The 18,318-nt window shown below is 39.8% G+C and overlaps 1 protein-coding gene and 1 pseudogene across 1 annotated transcript in view; both read right to left on the minus strand.

The window, feature by feature from the left end:
- The window catches only part of LOC125137968 (Holliday junction resolvase MOC1, chloroplastic-like), a 46,240-nt gene that overhangs the window by 21,414 nt on the left and 6,508 nt on the right, over positions 1-18,318 (minus strand). The window lies entirely within an intron of this gene.
- On the minus strand, positions 17,978-18,132 carry LOC125114272 (uncharacterized; annotated as a pseudogene).

Below are 18,318 nucleotides of genomic sequence, written 5' to 3' on the forward strand. Positions count from 1 at the left end.
ATGTAGAAGCCAAGAATCATTTTACTAGCATAAATTCAGGTACAAAGGAAAGGGGCTTGCTATGAATAACAAAGACCTTCCTATCAGAAATTCCTAGGGTTTTAGGAGCACTGTGCCAGGAACAGAGAACAAAATTTTCATTATATCACATGCAGAAAATTTTCCAGGAGTTCCCGTCGTGGCACAGTGGTTAACGAATCCGACTAGGAACCATGAGGTTGTGGGTTCGATCTCTGCCCTTGCCCAGTGGGTTAACGATCCAGCGTTGCCGTGAGCTGTGGTGTAGGTCGAAGATGCGGCTCAGATCCCGCGTTGCTGTGGCTCTGGCGTAGGCCGGCGGCTACAGCTCCGATTAGACCCCTAGCTTGGGACCCTCCATATGCCGCGGGAGCGGCCCAAGAAATAGCAACAACAACAACAACAACAACTACAACAACAAAAGACAAAAAGACAAAAACAAAAAAACAAAACAAAAAAAAAGATGATACAAGAAAAGGAGTGGGTAACTATGCTGCACAGCAGAAATTGATACAACATTGTAAATCAACTATAGTTTAATTTAAAAATTAAAAAAAGAAGGAGTTCCCATTGCGGTACAGGGGAAATGAATTGGACTGGGAGCCTCGAGGTTGCAGGTTCCATCCCTGGCCTCACTCAGTGGGTTGGGGATCTGGCATTGCCCATGGCTGTGATGTAGTTTGAAGAAGCAGCTCGGATCTGGCATTGCTGTGGCTCTGGTGTAGGTCAGCGGCGGTAGCTCCGACTGGACCCCTAGCTTGGGGGCCTCCATATGTCGTGGGTGTGATCCTAAAAAGATAAAAAGACAAAAAAAATTTAAAAAAAGAAAGAAATGAATGCAAAAAGTCTTGTCCACTTACAAATAGAACAATGTAATTTTTTTTTTGAATTTAGAGGCTTAAGGACAAAAAATGTTGCCAGCCATTTCAACAGACAAATATTATTGCCCACCATTAAGCCATCAGCCACTCCAACTGTGTCCAATGGTGTGCCCTGAAGGGAATTCAGGGTGGAGAAAAACAGGATACTGGCCCTAGTCAGTTAAGATGCATATCTAAAGGAGTTCTTGTGGTGGTGCGGCGGAAATGAATCTGACTAGAAACCATGACCTTTCAGATAGGTCCCTGGCCTTGCTCAGTGGGTTAAGGATCTGGCCTTGCCATGAGCTGCGGTGTAGGTCACAGATGCAGCTCAGATCTGGCGTTGCTGTGGTGTGGTGCAGGCTCCGATTCCACCACTAGCCTGGGGACCTCCATTTGCCACAGGTGTGGCCCCTAAAAAAAAAAAGAAGAAAAAAAGATGCATATCTAAGGAATGATTTCAGTGAGCTCAGACTCCAGCATCCCTCCATACTTAGAAAGGCACTAAAGTCATTAACTTGAGAGTCTGAGATTTTTTGAGATTAGCAGTAATCTTTTTTTGATGTTTGACAACTAGTTTTTGTTTGTTTTTGTTTTTGTTGTTTCCTAGCAAAACTCTTACATAGCCTGGCTCCTCCCTGACCTCTTCTGAGCACTTCCTTGGAGCTATCTGAGATGCTGTCTCCTAGGCTATAATCCTTAGCAAGTTTCCTGAATAAAACATAACTTGCAACTTTAAGGTTGTGAATTTTCCTTCAGTCAACAGGCTTAAGATGAACAGATTTTTGATCTTATAACCTGAAGAGGAGTACTAAATTGTAAAACAAAATTAATCATAGCTAATCTTTTCTGGACACAAACTGCCATCAAAAAAACCGGTATGGGCAGTACCCACTATAGCGAGTGCCTTGAAAGCAAAGAATATGATGCCATGAAAGAGACTCAGTGAAAGGGCTTAATTTCCAATTAGAGGTTCAAGGAAGGCCTCTCTAAGAAGGTGTCTTGTGAGCAGAAACTTCCTAAAAAGGGATAACCAGAGGAAGAAAAAGGAGAGGAGAGCTCCAGGTGGCATCCTGGAGACAGCTTGGTGTGGTAGAGGGACTGAAGGAGTCCAGTGCATCCGGAACAAAATGAGTCAGAGGCAGAACAGCATAGATGGAGCAGGATAGAGAGGAGTTTGGGCTGGTCATACAGACCCTCAGAGGCCATGTTAAATCATCTAATATACAAATATAAATAGGGTATAAATCCTTAAGTGTAATGGAAAACCACTGAGGATTTTAAGGAGAGAGCATAGGTGCTGAGTATGGACACTGCCCCACTCCCTCAAATGCTGTTGGCCAAGTCTCTGGTGTGACACAACATTGTCTCTATGCAGGTGACACAAGCACATTAGGAATTTTTTTTTTCTTCTTCTTTTTTGGCTGTCCTGCGGCATATGGAGTTCCCAGGCCAGGGATCAGATCCGAGCCATTACTGCAACCTAAGCCACAGCTGAGGCAACACTGTATCTTTAACTCACTGTGCCAGGCAGGGGATGGAACCTGTGTCCCAGTGCTCCCAAGATGCTGCTGATTCCATTGCACCAGAGTGGGAACTCCTCAAAACAAGATTCTTAAAAGAGCAAAGTGAGTGCTAGGCAGAGAAGATTTGTAGGGCCACAGTGGAAGCAGGGAGGTCATGTAAATGGCTAATGGAGTTTTCCATCAAGTGGCCTACCATAGTTTTTGTGACAGAGAAAAGCAGACAGACCATATTTGCTATTTCCATGGTAGGCAGCAGAGGCACAGGTAGATTCCTAATTTAAGAGCAGCCGGATTTATTTATTTATTTATTTATTTATTTGTCCTTTTGGTCTTTTTTTTTTTTTTTTTGTCTTTTTAGCTATTTCTTGGGCCATTCCCGCGGCAAGTGGAGTTTCCCAGACTAGGGGTCTAATCGGAGCTGTAGCTGCCAGCCTACGCCAGAGCCACAGCAACGCAGGATCCGAGCCGCGTCTGCAACCTACACCACAGCTCACGGCAACGCCGGATCCTTAACCCACTGAGCAAGGGCAGGGACCGAACCCACAACCTCATTGTTCCTAGTCGGATTTGTTAACCACCGCGCCACGATGGGAACTCCAAAAGCAGCCGGATTTAAATGGTGCTTTAGAAAAATTAATCTTCTGGGAGCTGACTGCAATACATGCACTGGCTCATATAAGCTGATTGTGTGCACCTCTCCCCAATTCCTCATTCAGTGACACCCAGCTGTCCGAAATCTGCTTTGGTGGGAGTATTTAAACCATGGAAATAGGCAAGTGGTACTAACAGAGCTTCTTTCTCCAGAAGGCTGGTTCTGATACATTTACTAGCACGCCACTCCCTCCAGCTCTTTTTGATATGCCAACAGTAGAATATTATTTAAAGAATCACTGAATAAGATATGGTATGAAGTTATGAAACATTCACAAGGCCGCTCTAGTTAACATGAAAGACATGACATGAGAGACAGTGGGAAGAAAAACGTCTGCAAGACTTGATGGTTTATAAATGGCAGCAATGGAAGAGAGGGGCAGATTGTATTTTCTCCCCTGGAATAAGGCATCGTTTCCAGAGCACATCGCTTTGGTGAAGATAACAGAGAGAACATTTCACAGTTTGGTTCCCTGTCATATGTATTTCAAATGTTCCTGCTTCGGCTGTCAATGATTGCAAGTACCTTTTTAAAATTCCACGTTACTGTAGCACAGACTTCTGAATTCTATCACCATTTACTGGTGGAAATAAATGAATGGAACACTAATTGAATCCCAAACTCTCAGTCACTGAGCATAACTGTCTTGACAAAACAAAAGCTCTCCAGAGATATGAGAAGAACACGCTTTAAAACTCAAAAACATCTTGCACTTTGTGAATGTTGTGGAATCAAGCCAGCTTGTTTGGAGACTGACTCTAGCTTTAAATAGATATGTGAAGTTCACATAAGGGTTTTTAAAGGTCATTAGGAAAGGAACTAGAAGGAGATACTAAGGGATTGCTCCAAACATTTTTAAGCATGAAAATAAGTATTCTGTAGGAGTTCCTGCTGTGGTGCAATGGATCGGTGGCACCTCTGCAGCACCAGGATGCAGGTTCGATCCTGGCTCGGCACAGTACGTTAAGGGATCTGGCATTGCTACAGCTGCAGCATAGGTACCAACTGCAGCTCTGATCTGATCCCTGGCCCAGGAACTCCATATGCCATGGGCAGCCAAAAAAGAAAAAAAAAGTATTCTGTAGAATTTAAAATTTATGTTCGAAGAATAATACTAAACACCTTTTATCATCAAGTCATTCATCTAGCATTTCAAAAGTACTAAATGTGTTAACCCCCGAATCAGTATTAAAAATATAACCACATAAAAACATACAAATATATAAAATACATTAAAAAATAAATTCAAAATGGATTAAAGACTTAAACATGAAGTATGAAACCATAAAACTCCTAAAAGAAAACATAGGTAGTGTATTCTTTGACATCAGTCTTAGTAATATTTTTTTATATATGTCTCAGACAAGGGCAACAAAAACAAACTAATGGGACTACATAAAACTAAAACGCTTTTACATAGTGAAGGAAACTATCTACAAAATGATGAAAAGGCAGCCTAATGAATGGAAGAAGATATTTGCAAATGATATTTCTGATGAGTTAGTATCTAAAATATATGAAGAACTCATACAACACACACACAAAAAAAAAACACCACAAACAACCCAATTAAAAAATGAGCAGAGGATTGAATAGACATTTTTCCAAAGAAGACATACAGAAGGCCAACATCACTCCATGATCAAGGAAATGCAAAATCAAACCACAATGAAACAATACCTCATACCTGTTAGAATGGCTATTACCAAAAAGACAACAAACAAGTGTTGGTGAGGAGGTGGAGAAAAGGGAACCCTTACACACTGTCAGTGGGAATGTAAATTGGTGCAACCACTATGGAAAACATTTGACGATTTCTCAAAAAATTAAAAACAGAACCACTAACAATCTAGCAAATATTCTAAAAGATATATGTAACTGTTCTCAACAGCATCTACAATAGCCAAGATATGGAAGCAAACACATAAATGGGAGTTCCCATCATGGCTCAGTGGTTAACAAAACCGACTAGGATCCAATGAGGATACGGGTCCGATCCCTGGCCTTGCTCAGTGGCTTAAGGATCTGGCATTGCCATGAGCTGTGGTGCAGGTTGCAGACGTGGCTCAGATCCTGAGTTGCTGTGGCTGTGGCTTGGCTGGCAGCTATAGCTCCGATTCAACCCCTAGCCTGGGAACCTCCATATCCTGCGGGTGCGGCCCTAAAAAGACAAAAGACAACAAAACAAACAAACAGATAAATGGATAAAGAAGATGTGATACACATAAACATACACACAGCAGAACACTACTCAGCTATAAAGAAGAATGAAGTCTTGCCATTTGGAACAACATGGACAGATCCAGAGGGTATTATGCGAGGTAAAATAAGTCAGACAAAGACAAATACCATGCTCATTTATATGTAGAATATACAATACAAAACAAATGAACAAATATAACAAAGCAGAAACAGAGTCATAGATACAGAGAACAGACAGGTAGTGTTCAGAGGGGAGGTAAGTGAAACAGGAGAGGAAAATTGAGATACAATCTTCCAGTAACAAAATAAATGAGTCACAGGGATGCAATATAGCCAATAATAATGTTCAGGAATATAGCCAATAATAATGTAATATCTTTTTATAGTGACAGATGGTAACTAGACTTATCATGACTATCATTTTGTAATGTATAGACATATTGAATCACTATATTGCATATCTGGAACTAACATACTGCTGTGGATCAAGTATACTTCAAACTTATAGAAAAAGAGATCAAGTTGGTGTTATCAGAGGTGGGGGTAGAATTGGATGAAGGTGGTCAAAAGGTAAAAACTTCCAGTTATAAGATAAATAAGTACTGGGGATAAACGTATCATGTGATTAATGTAATTAACACTGCTGTATGTCATATATGAAAGTTTATAAGAGAGTAAATCCTAAGAGTTTTCATCACAAGGAAAAAAAAAATTTTTTTCTTTTTATTGTATCTACATGAGATGATGGATGTTCACTAAACTTATTATGGTAATAATTCCATGGTATATGCCACATACCTTAAACTTACACGCTGCTATACATCATTCATATTGCAATAAAAATGGGAAAAATAAAGCAATAAAATAAAATGATAATAACTTCATTATTTTTTCATACTTTCAGCAAACTTTTGTTGAAGGCATTCTACGTGACAAGTAGTTCCCTAGATCCTGGAGACTATTTGAAAATGAATAAGGGAGTTCCCGTCATGGCGCAGTGGTTAATGAATCCGACTAGGAACCATGAGGTTGCGGGTTCGGTCCCTGCCCTTGCTCAGTGGGTTAACGATCCGGCGTTGCCGTGAGCTGTGGTGTAGGTTGCAGATGCGGCTCAGATCCCGCGTTGCTGTGGCTCTGGCGCAGGCCGGTGGCCACAGCTCCAATTTGACCCCTAGCCTGGGAACCTCCATATGCCGCGGGAGTGGCCCAAGAAATAGCTAAAAAGACAAAAAAAAAAAAAAAAAGAAAATGAATAAGACTACCTTGGTTTTATAAATGGTAATTGGGAGAGAAGGTAGAGTCATAAACAGATTAGAGTACAATGCGGACAATGCAGGAATTCAGTATTTAGAAGGTACTACGGAAGCCTAAGGAGGGCACACAACCCAGTGCTGGGTGAACAGAGGTAGGTTCTAAGGGAGATGACACTAAATTGAATCTTAATGGATAGAGGGAAATGTGTGTCTATGGAGAGAGAATTCCAGGCAGAGGGGAGAGCATGACAAAAGACACGGAAGTGAGAAATGCCAGAGTGATTCAGCTTTAGATCTTTACCTGAAAGGCAGACTGGAGCAAGCCAGGAGCCTGGAGACCTTCAAATCTTCAGTGGTATACCAAGGAGAGGGCAAATGAAGTGCTCCACCTCAGGTGCAGTCAAAAAGGGGTGCACTATCTGTGGGGTATTTTAAACCAATAATAAGAATGACTAAATTGCCAACAATTCTGAACAATAATAAAATACTCCTCTCTGTCAAGGTGGGCATCCCACTGAATGCACCATTTTATGTTCTTCCTAAAGACCTGGGACAAGGAAGTGACCTAATCTGCTTTCTTGACCTGTGCAGATAACAGAGATGCTAGCTGCAATAATAAGTAAGAGAATCTTCTGTTATATCCCCACTCTCAATTCCAGACAGATGAAGAGCACCTCCACTGAGCATCCTCAGAGCACCAAGCACTTTTCCTTAATAACCTTAGCAGTTTCTAATCATATCTACCAAATGAGAGAGAGATAGAGAGAGAGAGAGAGAGAGAAGTTTTCAGAAGATACATAGAGCTTGGGATAAGTTGAATTATTAGTAACCTGTGGAAGATCAAGAAGAGATATATAGCAACTGTACATTGATTTGGGGTTGGAACTGCAGATTCAGGAGTTATCAGCATAGAGGCGGTGATTAAATCTTTGGGAGTGGAAGAGGTAACCTAGGAAACGGTGGGCCAAAGATGGAACATCAGGAAACTGAGTATTTCAAGGGCAAAAGATGGAACAAAAGTCTAAGAAAGAGATAGTGAAAGCATGCTCAGAGGCCTAAGAATATGGATAGCACAAAATTGTGGCAAAACTTCCCAGGATCAAGGGGAGGGAGAGTTTGAGAAAATGCCAGAGTTAAATATCAGTAAATGTCCTTGAGGAAAGAGGTCATAGCCATTGTACCTCTTTGTGTTGGGAGGTGGCTACAATGTTAAGAATGCAATGGCAGAAAACTGAAAGATCAGGGAATTTCAGACTCTCATCTTATGGCTTAAGTAGATCTCTGTTTCCCCTGCCCAAGTCCCACACTGAGCCCTGGAGGTGACAAGACCCCAGAGCTTACCCACAGCCCAGTGTGTAAGGGAGTAAAATGGACATGACCCAGTGTGGTTCAGGAGCCCAGTGAGCATCTCCTTTGCCTTTTAATTGGCATGTGCCCTTTAAAGAGACTCACCAGACCAGAAAAGGGAGGGTCCTGGGTGGAAGATGACCAAAAACCAGGTGGGATGAAGAACATTTCAAAAGAGCTGAGGCCCAGAGATGCTTCACATGTGATTCAGCATTACATAAGCCTGTACTCACCCTTTGCCTCCACTTAAATATTATCTCAGAAAAATTTACATTATCTAAGAATAAGTTTTTGTCACTGAGTATAAGAATAACACTAATCTGATTAGATTCACAATCCTTTACCGTGAGAAGGAGGAAGGAAGAAGAGGAAGAGGAGGGGAAGAAGGAAAGGGAAGTTGAATCTATCCAAGAACTGGGAAAGAAAGATAGAAAGATAAGGGAATTTAGAAAGCAAAATGTCAGTGTGAACTGTAGGAGAAAAAGTTTGAGGAGGGGAGATAGAGGTGTAAATAAGAGGATCCAAAGCAATTCAGTGTGGGAAGAGAATGTGGAAGAGAGAAAATGGGGGAGGAATGGAGTTATAAATAGCTTCTCTGTGAAGATTTTTGAGCAGTGAATATTAAAACTCAGATTTTTATTTATATTATTCTTAGCTGTTGGTACAGTATCACAGAGAATAAAGATCCAATGAGTCGAGGATTTACAAATTATTTTTTTCCTATAGTAAACATGTGAATTCCAGTTCACAAACTGATGTATGTAAGAAATGTGACTTTATCTGTAATTGCAGTCAGATTTTTACTTATTAAAAATAAGTTTTATGCAAATAAAAACAAAGGACTAGTCATTGGAATTTCTGCCCTCCTGGAGGAAAGACATCAATATTTTTATAAGCTTAACCTCATTCAGACAGAGTTGGAAGCTTTCAATCTACTATAATATAAACCAGACTTGAGAATAAATGATTGTAAATACAAAAACTGGTGGCCATTGATAAACACATGGAAATACCCAACTCTTTATTTGAGGATAAAGGAGAGATTCTGAGGAGAAATCCAAGCATTTGGAACAAAGGTGAGCTGATGGCTGACATTAGAAGTGATACTTGATCTTTTAAACAATGCATCAAAACATATCTAGTTTGGAGTTCCCATCATGGCACAGTGGTTAAGGAACCCAACTAGGAACCATGAGGCTGTGGGTTCAATCCCTGGCCTCGCTCAGTGGGTTAAGGATCTGGCATTGCTGTGAGCTGTGGCATAGGTTGCAGATGTGGCTCAGATCCCACATTTCTGTGGCTGTGGTGTAGGCTGGTGGCTACAGCTCCCATTAGACCCCTAGCCTGGGAACCTCCATATGCTGCAGGTGCGGCCCTAGAAAAGACCAAAAAAAAAAATCCAGTTTCAAGTAGTCGCAAACAAAAGTCTTAAAACATACATCCACTAAATGAACAACTCAAGGTGGCAATAAAGGATTTTTAAAAAAATATTTGACACTTAAATGGCAGAGATCCCTACATTCTTTTTTTTTTTTTTTTTTTAGCTGTACCTGTGGCATATGGAAGTTCCCAGGCTAGGGGTCAAATCAGAGCTGCAGCTGCTGGCTTACACCATAGCCATGGCAATGATAGATAACCCATTGAGCAAGGCCAGGGATTGAACCTATATCCTCAGGGAGACTGTGTCGGGCTCCTGACCCACTGAGCCACAGTGGAAACTCCAAGGATGGTTTTGATGAAAGCACTGATCTTTAGGAAAGCATAAATTTGCTTACACGGGAAGCTAAAGAAGGGAAAGAAAGAATAAGTGAATTTAATAAACAGAAAAAACTTACAGAAGATGAGAGAATGGGCTGCTTTTACTGTAGAAAAGAACATGGATGGGATCTTGGAAGTGTATATAATGAATGTATCTGACAATGGAGATCTCATAGAATTTCATAAATTTTCGTAGATTTCATTAACGCATTTCTAATAGAGGTGAGATTCACATAACATAAAATTCACCATTTTAACCATTTTAAAGGTTACTGTTCAGCGGCTCTCAAATATATTCGCAGCATGGCCCAGCACATCTTTCACTGCAACAATAAACTTCTTGTCTACAAGTGTTAGATTTTGGTTTTTGTCCACACAACTTGAAAACAGAAGTGATGCATCTTCTAATGAGCCTTTGCCTGAAGATTAGAATCATGGGAAAAATGAATTTTCACTTTCTCCTAAAGTAATTCTGATATTTCCTTTTAGTTTCATTCCTATTAAGTGATCATTCCAAGCCTCAAGTGGAAGACAGAATTATCTTTTTTTTTTTTTGTCTTTTTGCCTTTTCTAGGGCCGCTTCCCCCAGCATATGGAGGTTCCCAGGCTAGGGGTCTAATCGGAGCTGTAGCCTCCGGCCTACGCCAGAGCCACAGCAACGCGGGATCCAAGCCACGTCTGCGACCTACATCATAGCTCACGGCAACACCGGATCCTTAACCCACTGAGTAAGGGCAGGGATCGAACCTGCAACCTCATGGTTCCTAGTCGGATTCGTTAACCACTGCGCCACGATGGGAACTCCAGAATTATAATTCTTAACATATCGCTTTATAACTGTAGATTACTTGAATGTGAATCTGAAAAGGGAATTGTTTCCACTTTATTCTATTTGTAGGTAAGTATTTTTGTTGTTGTGGGCAAGCCCACTGAAATAATCCAGAAACATAGCAAAAATTTTGCCTTCTAAAATAATTTTTAATATTTTCTTTTAGTTTTGTTGCTATTAGTTAAGTGACATAAAAGTGCTCAAATGGAAGCATGATAGAATTATTATTCTCAGGGTAATGTTTTACAAATATACATTATATGTATGGGAGTTTTATTAGTAAATTGCTTCCACATTACTCCATTTCTACATAAAGTATATTATTGTTTGATGTTGCCATTTAACAAGTCTCTTCTATTGATTCAGGAAAACACAATAGTTTTGTATCCTAAGGTATTCTTCAATGTTCTTTCCTTCAGTTTTTAGGCTGTAGTTATATGATCACAATTGCTCAAATGGAAGCTCAATAGAAGTATAATTTTTAAAATAGTGTTTATATGGGAAAAATAAAGATTTCAAGTAGAGGAAAAATAAAACAAAATAGTGTTTATAAATTTATGTAAAAGTGAATGTCATTTTCTTCTATTTCTACACAGTATGAAGATAGTATTTCAATTGCTAGTGTTTAAAGTCCCCAATAACATGAACTGTGGTTGTGGTAAGAGCTCTACATAAGCAGTTATAACCCATAGAAACATCTGAAATTCAAAGTCCATTTCTGTATGACAGATGCTGTATTTAAGAATAACAGGAGTTCTCTTGTGGCCCAGCAGGTTAAGGATCCAGTGTTGTCACTGCAGCAGCTAAGATCACTGCAGTGGTGTGGGTTTGATCCCTGGCCTAGGAACTTCCACATGCCACAGGTATGCACCCCTCCACCAAAAAAAAAAAAAAAAAGACTAATATACTTATCAAAACAAATTTTAGTTAAAAAAAACTGTCTTAAAATAACTTCCTCTTCTAGATGACTTATAAGAGGCAATCTAGGAAAAAGCTATATTCTTTTTTTTTTTTTTTTTTTGGCTACAGTGTTTAGTAGGATCTCAGTACCCAGGCCAGGGATTGAATCTGGGCCACAGCGGCAAACACACCAAATCCTAACCACCAGACGGCCAGGGAACTCCCCAAAGCTACATTAACTTTCTTCTGTCAACCATGCTATATGAATCTTGGGAATCTGGGTTTTCTTTTAGCCATTACAACCTTACATTAATTAAAAACAAAATATACCTTTAAAATAAAGGGGAAGAAATCTGCCTATAAACTGCTTTAAAGACTTACAGTGTACACTGACCATTAAGATTGGGATTTCCGTAGGGAGGAGACTTGGGAAAAGCAGGTAATAAACATGTCTGCACTCAGGTCCCATCTCTCACATATGCATGCCCTTCTTCATGGACCCCTTTGCCTTCCTTGTGCCAACTGGTAGTTTGTGTCACTTGCAGGTACCCAACAAATGTTGAGTGAATTCAATTCATTTTGAACCCACAGATACTAGTTAAACTTTTTTTTAATGTTTTAAAGACTTAAAAACACCAACTACATTTCTCCCCATAAATGAATAACAAATGCAATAAGAGTTTTCTGAGCATTTGGAAGAGGTGCTTGAACTTTCCTCTTAAGTGACTTGATTTTTAAAATTTCCATGCCCAAGTTATGGATTATTTCAATTTGAATATGATAAAATTTGCAGAAATGCACAGAATCTTTAAAAAATCATAATGAAGATATGATAGTATAGAATACTGGGGGAGGCAGAATAAAGAGTTAAAAAGGATACTCTCTCCACATGCATAGCACAGGGAACTATAGTCACTTGTGATGGAACGTGATGGAGGATAATTCGAGAAAAAAAATGCATGTGTGGATATATATATATATACACATATGACTGGGTCACTTTCCTGTACAGCAGAAATTGACAGAACATTATAAATCAACTATAATCACAAACTTAAAAGGATAGTCTAAAGCTCTGCCATCCAGTACAATAGCCACCAGCCACATGTGGCTACTGAGCACTTGAAATACGCTAGTATGAACTGAGTTGTGCTCTCAGTATAAAATACAATGGATGTCACAGACTTAGTATGAAGAAAAGCATGTGATATATCCCATTAATTGTATATTAATTCATGTCAAAATGATATTTTTGACATATTAGGTTGATTAAAAGTATTAAAATAGATATTTCTTGTCTTTTTTTTTTTTTGTCTTTGGAGGACCTCACCTGCAGCATATGGAGATTGCCAGGCTACGGGTCAAAATGGAACTGTAGCTGCTAGCCTACATCATAACCATAGCAACATGGAATCTGAGCCACATCTGTGCCCTACACTACAGCTCACAGCAACACTGGATCCTTAACCCACTGAGTGAGGCTAGGGATTGAACCCACATCCTCATGGATACTAGTCGGCTTTGTTAGCCACTGAGCCATGACAGCAACTTCTTTCTTGTCTTTTTTAATGTAACTACTGAAATTTTTAATTATATATATGTGGCTTGAATTATAATTCTACTGGATAATGTTGCTCTAGAGTCAAACAACCTGGGTACAAATCTTCCACAAACCGTTGGTGTGACTTAAGCACTTCACCGTGTCTCAGTTTCCTTACCTGTGCAATGGGTATAATGATTATACTTAACCTAGGTTAAAGGAGTTTCTCAGACATATTGATATCAGAATGTGTCAGTGATTGATAACTTAATAGTGATGGAACTAGCAGAATGTTCAAAGAGTGAGCTAGGTCAGAGAACAGAATTGGAAGTGGGGTATGATTGAGAAATGGACGGATCACTGGAGCAGCCTATTAAAACAAAACCAAAAAGCAACCAGGCAGCTAATTAGGTAATGTTTGAAGGATGATTTCTCATGGTCATAAAAGCATCATGTCCAAATCAGTTGATACAGAATAATCTTGGACAGAAGTTTGCACCATTCATTAGAAATACCAGATGTCAGAAGTTTGCACCACTCATTAGAAATAAAAATCAGGAGTTCCCATTGTGGCTCAGTGGACATGAACCCGACTAATATCTATGAGGATGAGGATTTGATCCCTGGCCTCACTCAGCGGGTTAAGGATCTGGCATTGCCACGACCTGTGGTGTAGGTCACAGATACAGCTTGGATTCCCCATTGCTGTGGTAGTGGCATAGGCCAGCAGCTACAGTTCTGATTCGACCCCTAGCCTGGGACTTCCATATGCCACACCTGTGGCCCTAAGAAAAAAGAAAAAGAAAAATAGAAAAAATCAGACATGACGGAAGATAATATGAGAAAAAGAATGTATATATATATATATATATGTATGACTGGGTCACTTTGCTTTGCAAAGAAATAGAAATTAACACAACATTGTAAATCAGTTATACTTTAATAAAAAAAAGGAAGTAAAAATCAGTACATCTAAAAAGCAATGCTAATGATATTTCTGTGGCTGTTTACTGGAGTCCTAACGTTGCACTCTCCAGCCTTGCTGAGGAAGCAGAAATTGAGTTAAACCAAGGTTAGAGGAAGAACGCCAAGCAACAAATTGTGGTTTTAAACAGACAGCCACCAGAGATTTTCTCAAACAATGTGCAAAATGCAGAATATATAGTTTGCTCTTTTGTTTTGGGACCAAAAAATTTAATCTGATACGCATAAGACTGTAATGAGAATTTAATTAAATAACCATCTAAGGTGCTCTCAAGAATAAATAATAGCTACTATCATTGTTATTAATTAGGAATGCTATTATAGGAAGGTAACAAAGAAAACAAGAGTTAAAGATTAGATTCATTATGCAGGAAGAGACTAGTAATAGTGACTCATGTCAACATCAGAATTATTGAAAGGTAATCAAATTCTGAGGGAGCAATTTTAAGAAAAAATTGAGAGAGATTTGTGTTAACTTAAAATATGAACTACTTGGAACTATTTAATCCTTCTCATGTATGTTAGCAACAGTGATAGAATAAAATACATTTGCAGGTGGTAGAATTTAAAATTAGTGTAGGAGTTCCCATTGTGGCTCAGCTGTAACAAACCTGACTAGTATTCATGAGGGTGCAGGTTCAATCCCTGGACTCACTCAGGGGGTTAAGGATCTGGTGTTGCCATGAGCTGTGGTGCAGGTCGCAGATGTGGCCCAGATCCCGGGTTGCTGTGGCTGTGGTGAAGGCTTGCAGCTGCAGCTCCAATTCGACCCCTACCCTGGGAACTTGGATATGTCACAGGTGCAACCTTAAAAATAAAATAAAAATAAAATAAAATAAAATAAAATAAGTGTAAATCCAAAGAGCTGAGATATTGATAGAGAGGAAGAAGAGAATACGAATAATTTGCTCACTGATAAAATGTGACTATTATTAAAGAATAGAGTGGATAAATGAATAATGAATCAACTAGAATGTGAAAGAGAGAAAAAGAGTAATATTGAGACCTGTCAGGAAGAGAATTAAGACCCTTAACTACCAGCATAGGAGATACTTTAGGAGTGGCTGTTTTGACTCGCGGGGAGGCCTTCTTCCTGAGAACTCTCCCCAGCAGTCAGGGGCAGGCTCAGGCAGAACCCGATGCCTTTGGAAGAGATGGCTAGTCCAGAAATAGATATGTGACCTAAGTTATGTCAGTAAGATCTGATTCCAGGATTTGGGGATTTGAAGCTGAGTGATAGATTGGGAGTCAGAGTTATACTAATAGCAGTACTCTCCTAAGGATAAGGTCTGTGGATTTACTATGAAGGATCTTAAACTTGCTTTGGTACCTGGTTCAGCAACACTCAACTAATACCCTATGTCAGGTACTGTGCCCTTTTAATACTTCCCTTCTTCCCCACCCCCCACTTTTTTAGATCAAGGTAGCCTGATTTTCTGTTAGTTAAAATCATAAATAATATTTCAAAACAAATCACTTGAAGTAATATTTATACAGCATCACAAAAAAATGTACCACTTTGGTGTTATCAATGAAATTCTAAATACTAAATGTAAATTCCCTATGAAGTTCTTTTCAGAATGAAAAATGAAGCTCCGGAAATATCAAGAAAGATAAACACAGAAATGAGAGAAGTAATAAAAGCTATCAATAAAGAGGAAGAACAAGAGTTCCCATTGTGGCTCAGTGGTTAGCGAACCCAACTAGCATTCATGAGGACAGGGGCTCAATCCCTGGCCTCGTTCAGTGGGTTAAGGATCTGGAGTTGCCTTGGGCTCTGATGTAGGTCACACACTCGGCTCGGATCCCACTTTGCTGTGGCAGTGGTGTAGGCTGGCAGCTACAGCTCCGATTCGATCCCTAGCCTGGGAACCTCCATATGCCACAGGTGCGGCCCTAAAAGACAAAAAGATTAAAAAAAAAAAAAAAAAAAAAAAAGAACATGATTTTTCCATTTGGCTTTATGGCAAAGCATTACACAATCCTTACATTTCTAATCCTGAAAGTGAAAGACTGATGGAAACCATGGCACAAACAGGTCTACAGGCTGTCATTTGAGCACTATTGAGTTAAAACCTAGAGATTTAAAATACAGAATTTAAAAACATCTTTTGGTTATTCAATTGGCTCATTTTATAAACAGCGATTGATGTCAGGGGAAATTGATCACCTCAAGGTCAAAAGGATAATTTTAGGCAAGGTTGCTTCTAGAATATCATCTAATGCTCTTTGGACATAAACACATTGCTAAAGAAATGTTTCCTGACAATTACAAGTATAATGACTAAAACAATGGTAGCCTATTCATTACAAACAGCTTACTGGTGATCAAAGCTTGCTTTGTCACGTTATAACAGTCTAGACATTTCACTAATATTTATTGAAGCTTGGAAAATATAAATTTATCCACTTATGAGTCACTGTGGATACAAAAAAACAAATAAATGAAACTGCCCTCATAATGTGAAATACCGCAACATAATAACAATTTGATGTTCTTGTTTAAGATTTCAAATTGAATGTGGATTAGGTAGCAATGAGTTATGCTAAATTTTTCATCGTGGTTCATTAGTCTAGAATTTGTGGGTAGAGACATTTGTAATCACCTCTCCTATGGCAGAATATATTGTCTTCTATGCACGTGAATTTAAATGTAAACAAGAAGCATTGGTTTTATAGTTAACACTAAACATGGGTGACTGCCTGCAGGAATGTTATATTGTATAACAATAATTTTTTTGAGGATAAATCCCATGTTAAATGTTCTTTAATTTTTAAACTTTTACTTTTTTTTTTTTGGTCTTTTTCGGGCCACACCTGCGGCATATGGAGGTTCCCAGGCTAGGGGTGGAATCGGAGCTGTAGCTGCCAGCCTATGCCATAGCCACAGCAATGCCACATCTGCAACCTACACCACAGCTCATGGCAAGGCAAGATCCTTAACCCATTGAGCGAGGCCAGGAATAGAACCTGTGTTTTCATGGATGCTAGTTGGGTTCACTAACTGCTGAGCCATGACAGGAACTCCAATTTTCAAATTTTATTTTATTTTTTATTTTTAGGGGCACACCTATAGCATATGGAGGGTCCCAGAATGGGGACTGAATTGGAACTGCAGCTGCTGGCCTATGCCATAGCCACAGCAATGCCAGATCCAAGCTGCATCTCTGAACTACAATGCAGCCTGCGCATCCCTAACCCACTGAGCAAGGCCAGGGATTGAACCCACATCCTCATGGATACTAGCCAGGGTTCTTAACCCACTGAGTCACAATGGGAACTCCCCATGTTAAATCTTTTTTTTTTTTTTTTTTGTCTTCTTAGGGCCACACTGGTGGCATAGGGAGGTTCCCAGGCTAGGGTTCAAATTGGAGCTGTAGCTGCTGGCCACAGCCATAGCCACAGCAATTCAGGAGCCAAACTGCATCTGTGACCTACACCACAGCTCATGGCAATGTCAGGTCCTTAACTCACTGATAGAGGACACGGATAAAACCTTTGTCCTCATGGATCCTAGTCAGATTCGTTTCTGCTGAGCCATGATGGGAACTCCCTTAAATGTTCTTAATCCAATGAAAAAATTAAACCTATGTTTTATATACATTTTGTTTTCACATCCAAAATTTTAAAAATCACTTTCTTCCTAATTATAAAAGTAATACAGAGATTTCCTGTTCTGGGATGAAACAGAGTAGTTGCATTTTTTCCCCCAATCCTTCAGACAAGTACAGCTAAAAACCCTAGACAGAATTATAATACAAATATAAAAAGGTTGGAAGGTGGACAGAAGGCAGATTGGCTAGCTACCTGGAAAGACAAGACAGTGAATTCTCAGGGTTCTTTATTTTTTTCTTTCTTTCTTGGGCCACACCTGCAGCACATGGAGGTTCCCAGGGTAGGGGTCCAATTGAAGCTACAGCCACCTGCCACAGCCACAACCACAGCAACTTCGGATCTGAGCCGAGTCTGCCACCTACACCACAGCTCATGGCAATGCCAGATCCTTAATCCACTAAGCGAAGCCAGGGATCGAACCTGTGTCTTCATGGATACTAGTCAGATTCGTTTCTGCTGAGCCACAATGGGAACGCCTCTTCAGGAGAAAGTTCTAAAGGCAGTCTAAAGGCAGTTCAAATTATGCAGTCGAGTTTCCTTCATTTGGGGAAATTGCAGGAGGGGTCAGCACATCTGGAGTGCAATGGATAAGCCTCGCCCTGGGAAACCACCTTCGTGATCATGGTATCTCCCCTGCCAGGTAAATATTGGGTTTTCTTTTTAATTCATATTTCTTGGACTACACGCTGGAGACACAACCTAAAAACACCCATGGCCTCAGACGAAAAAGCCTCCAAATCCCACTCTCTCTAGACAAAAAACCAGGAAAGCCATAACCTAGCAAGGAAGAAAACATTTAGTTAATAACCACTTGTGCAGAAAAAAATTTAACAT

Source organism: Phacochoerus africanus, chromosome 1 (genome assembly GCF_016906955.1).
Source record: "Phacochoerus africanus isolate WHEZ1 chromosome 1, ROS_Pafr_v1, whole genome shotgun sequence".
Classification (NCBI taxonomy): domain Eukaryota; kingdom Metazoa; phylum Chordata; class Mammalia; order Artiodactyla; family Suidae; genus Phacochoerus; species Phacochoerus africanus.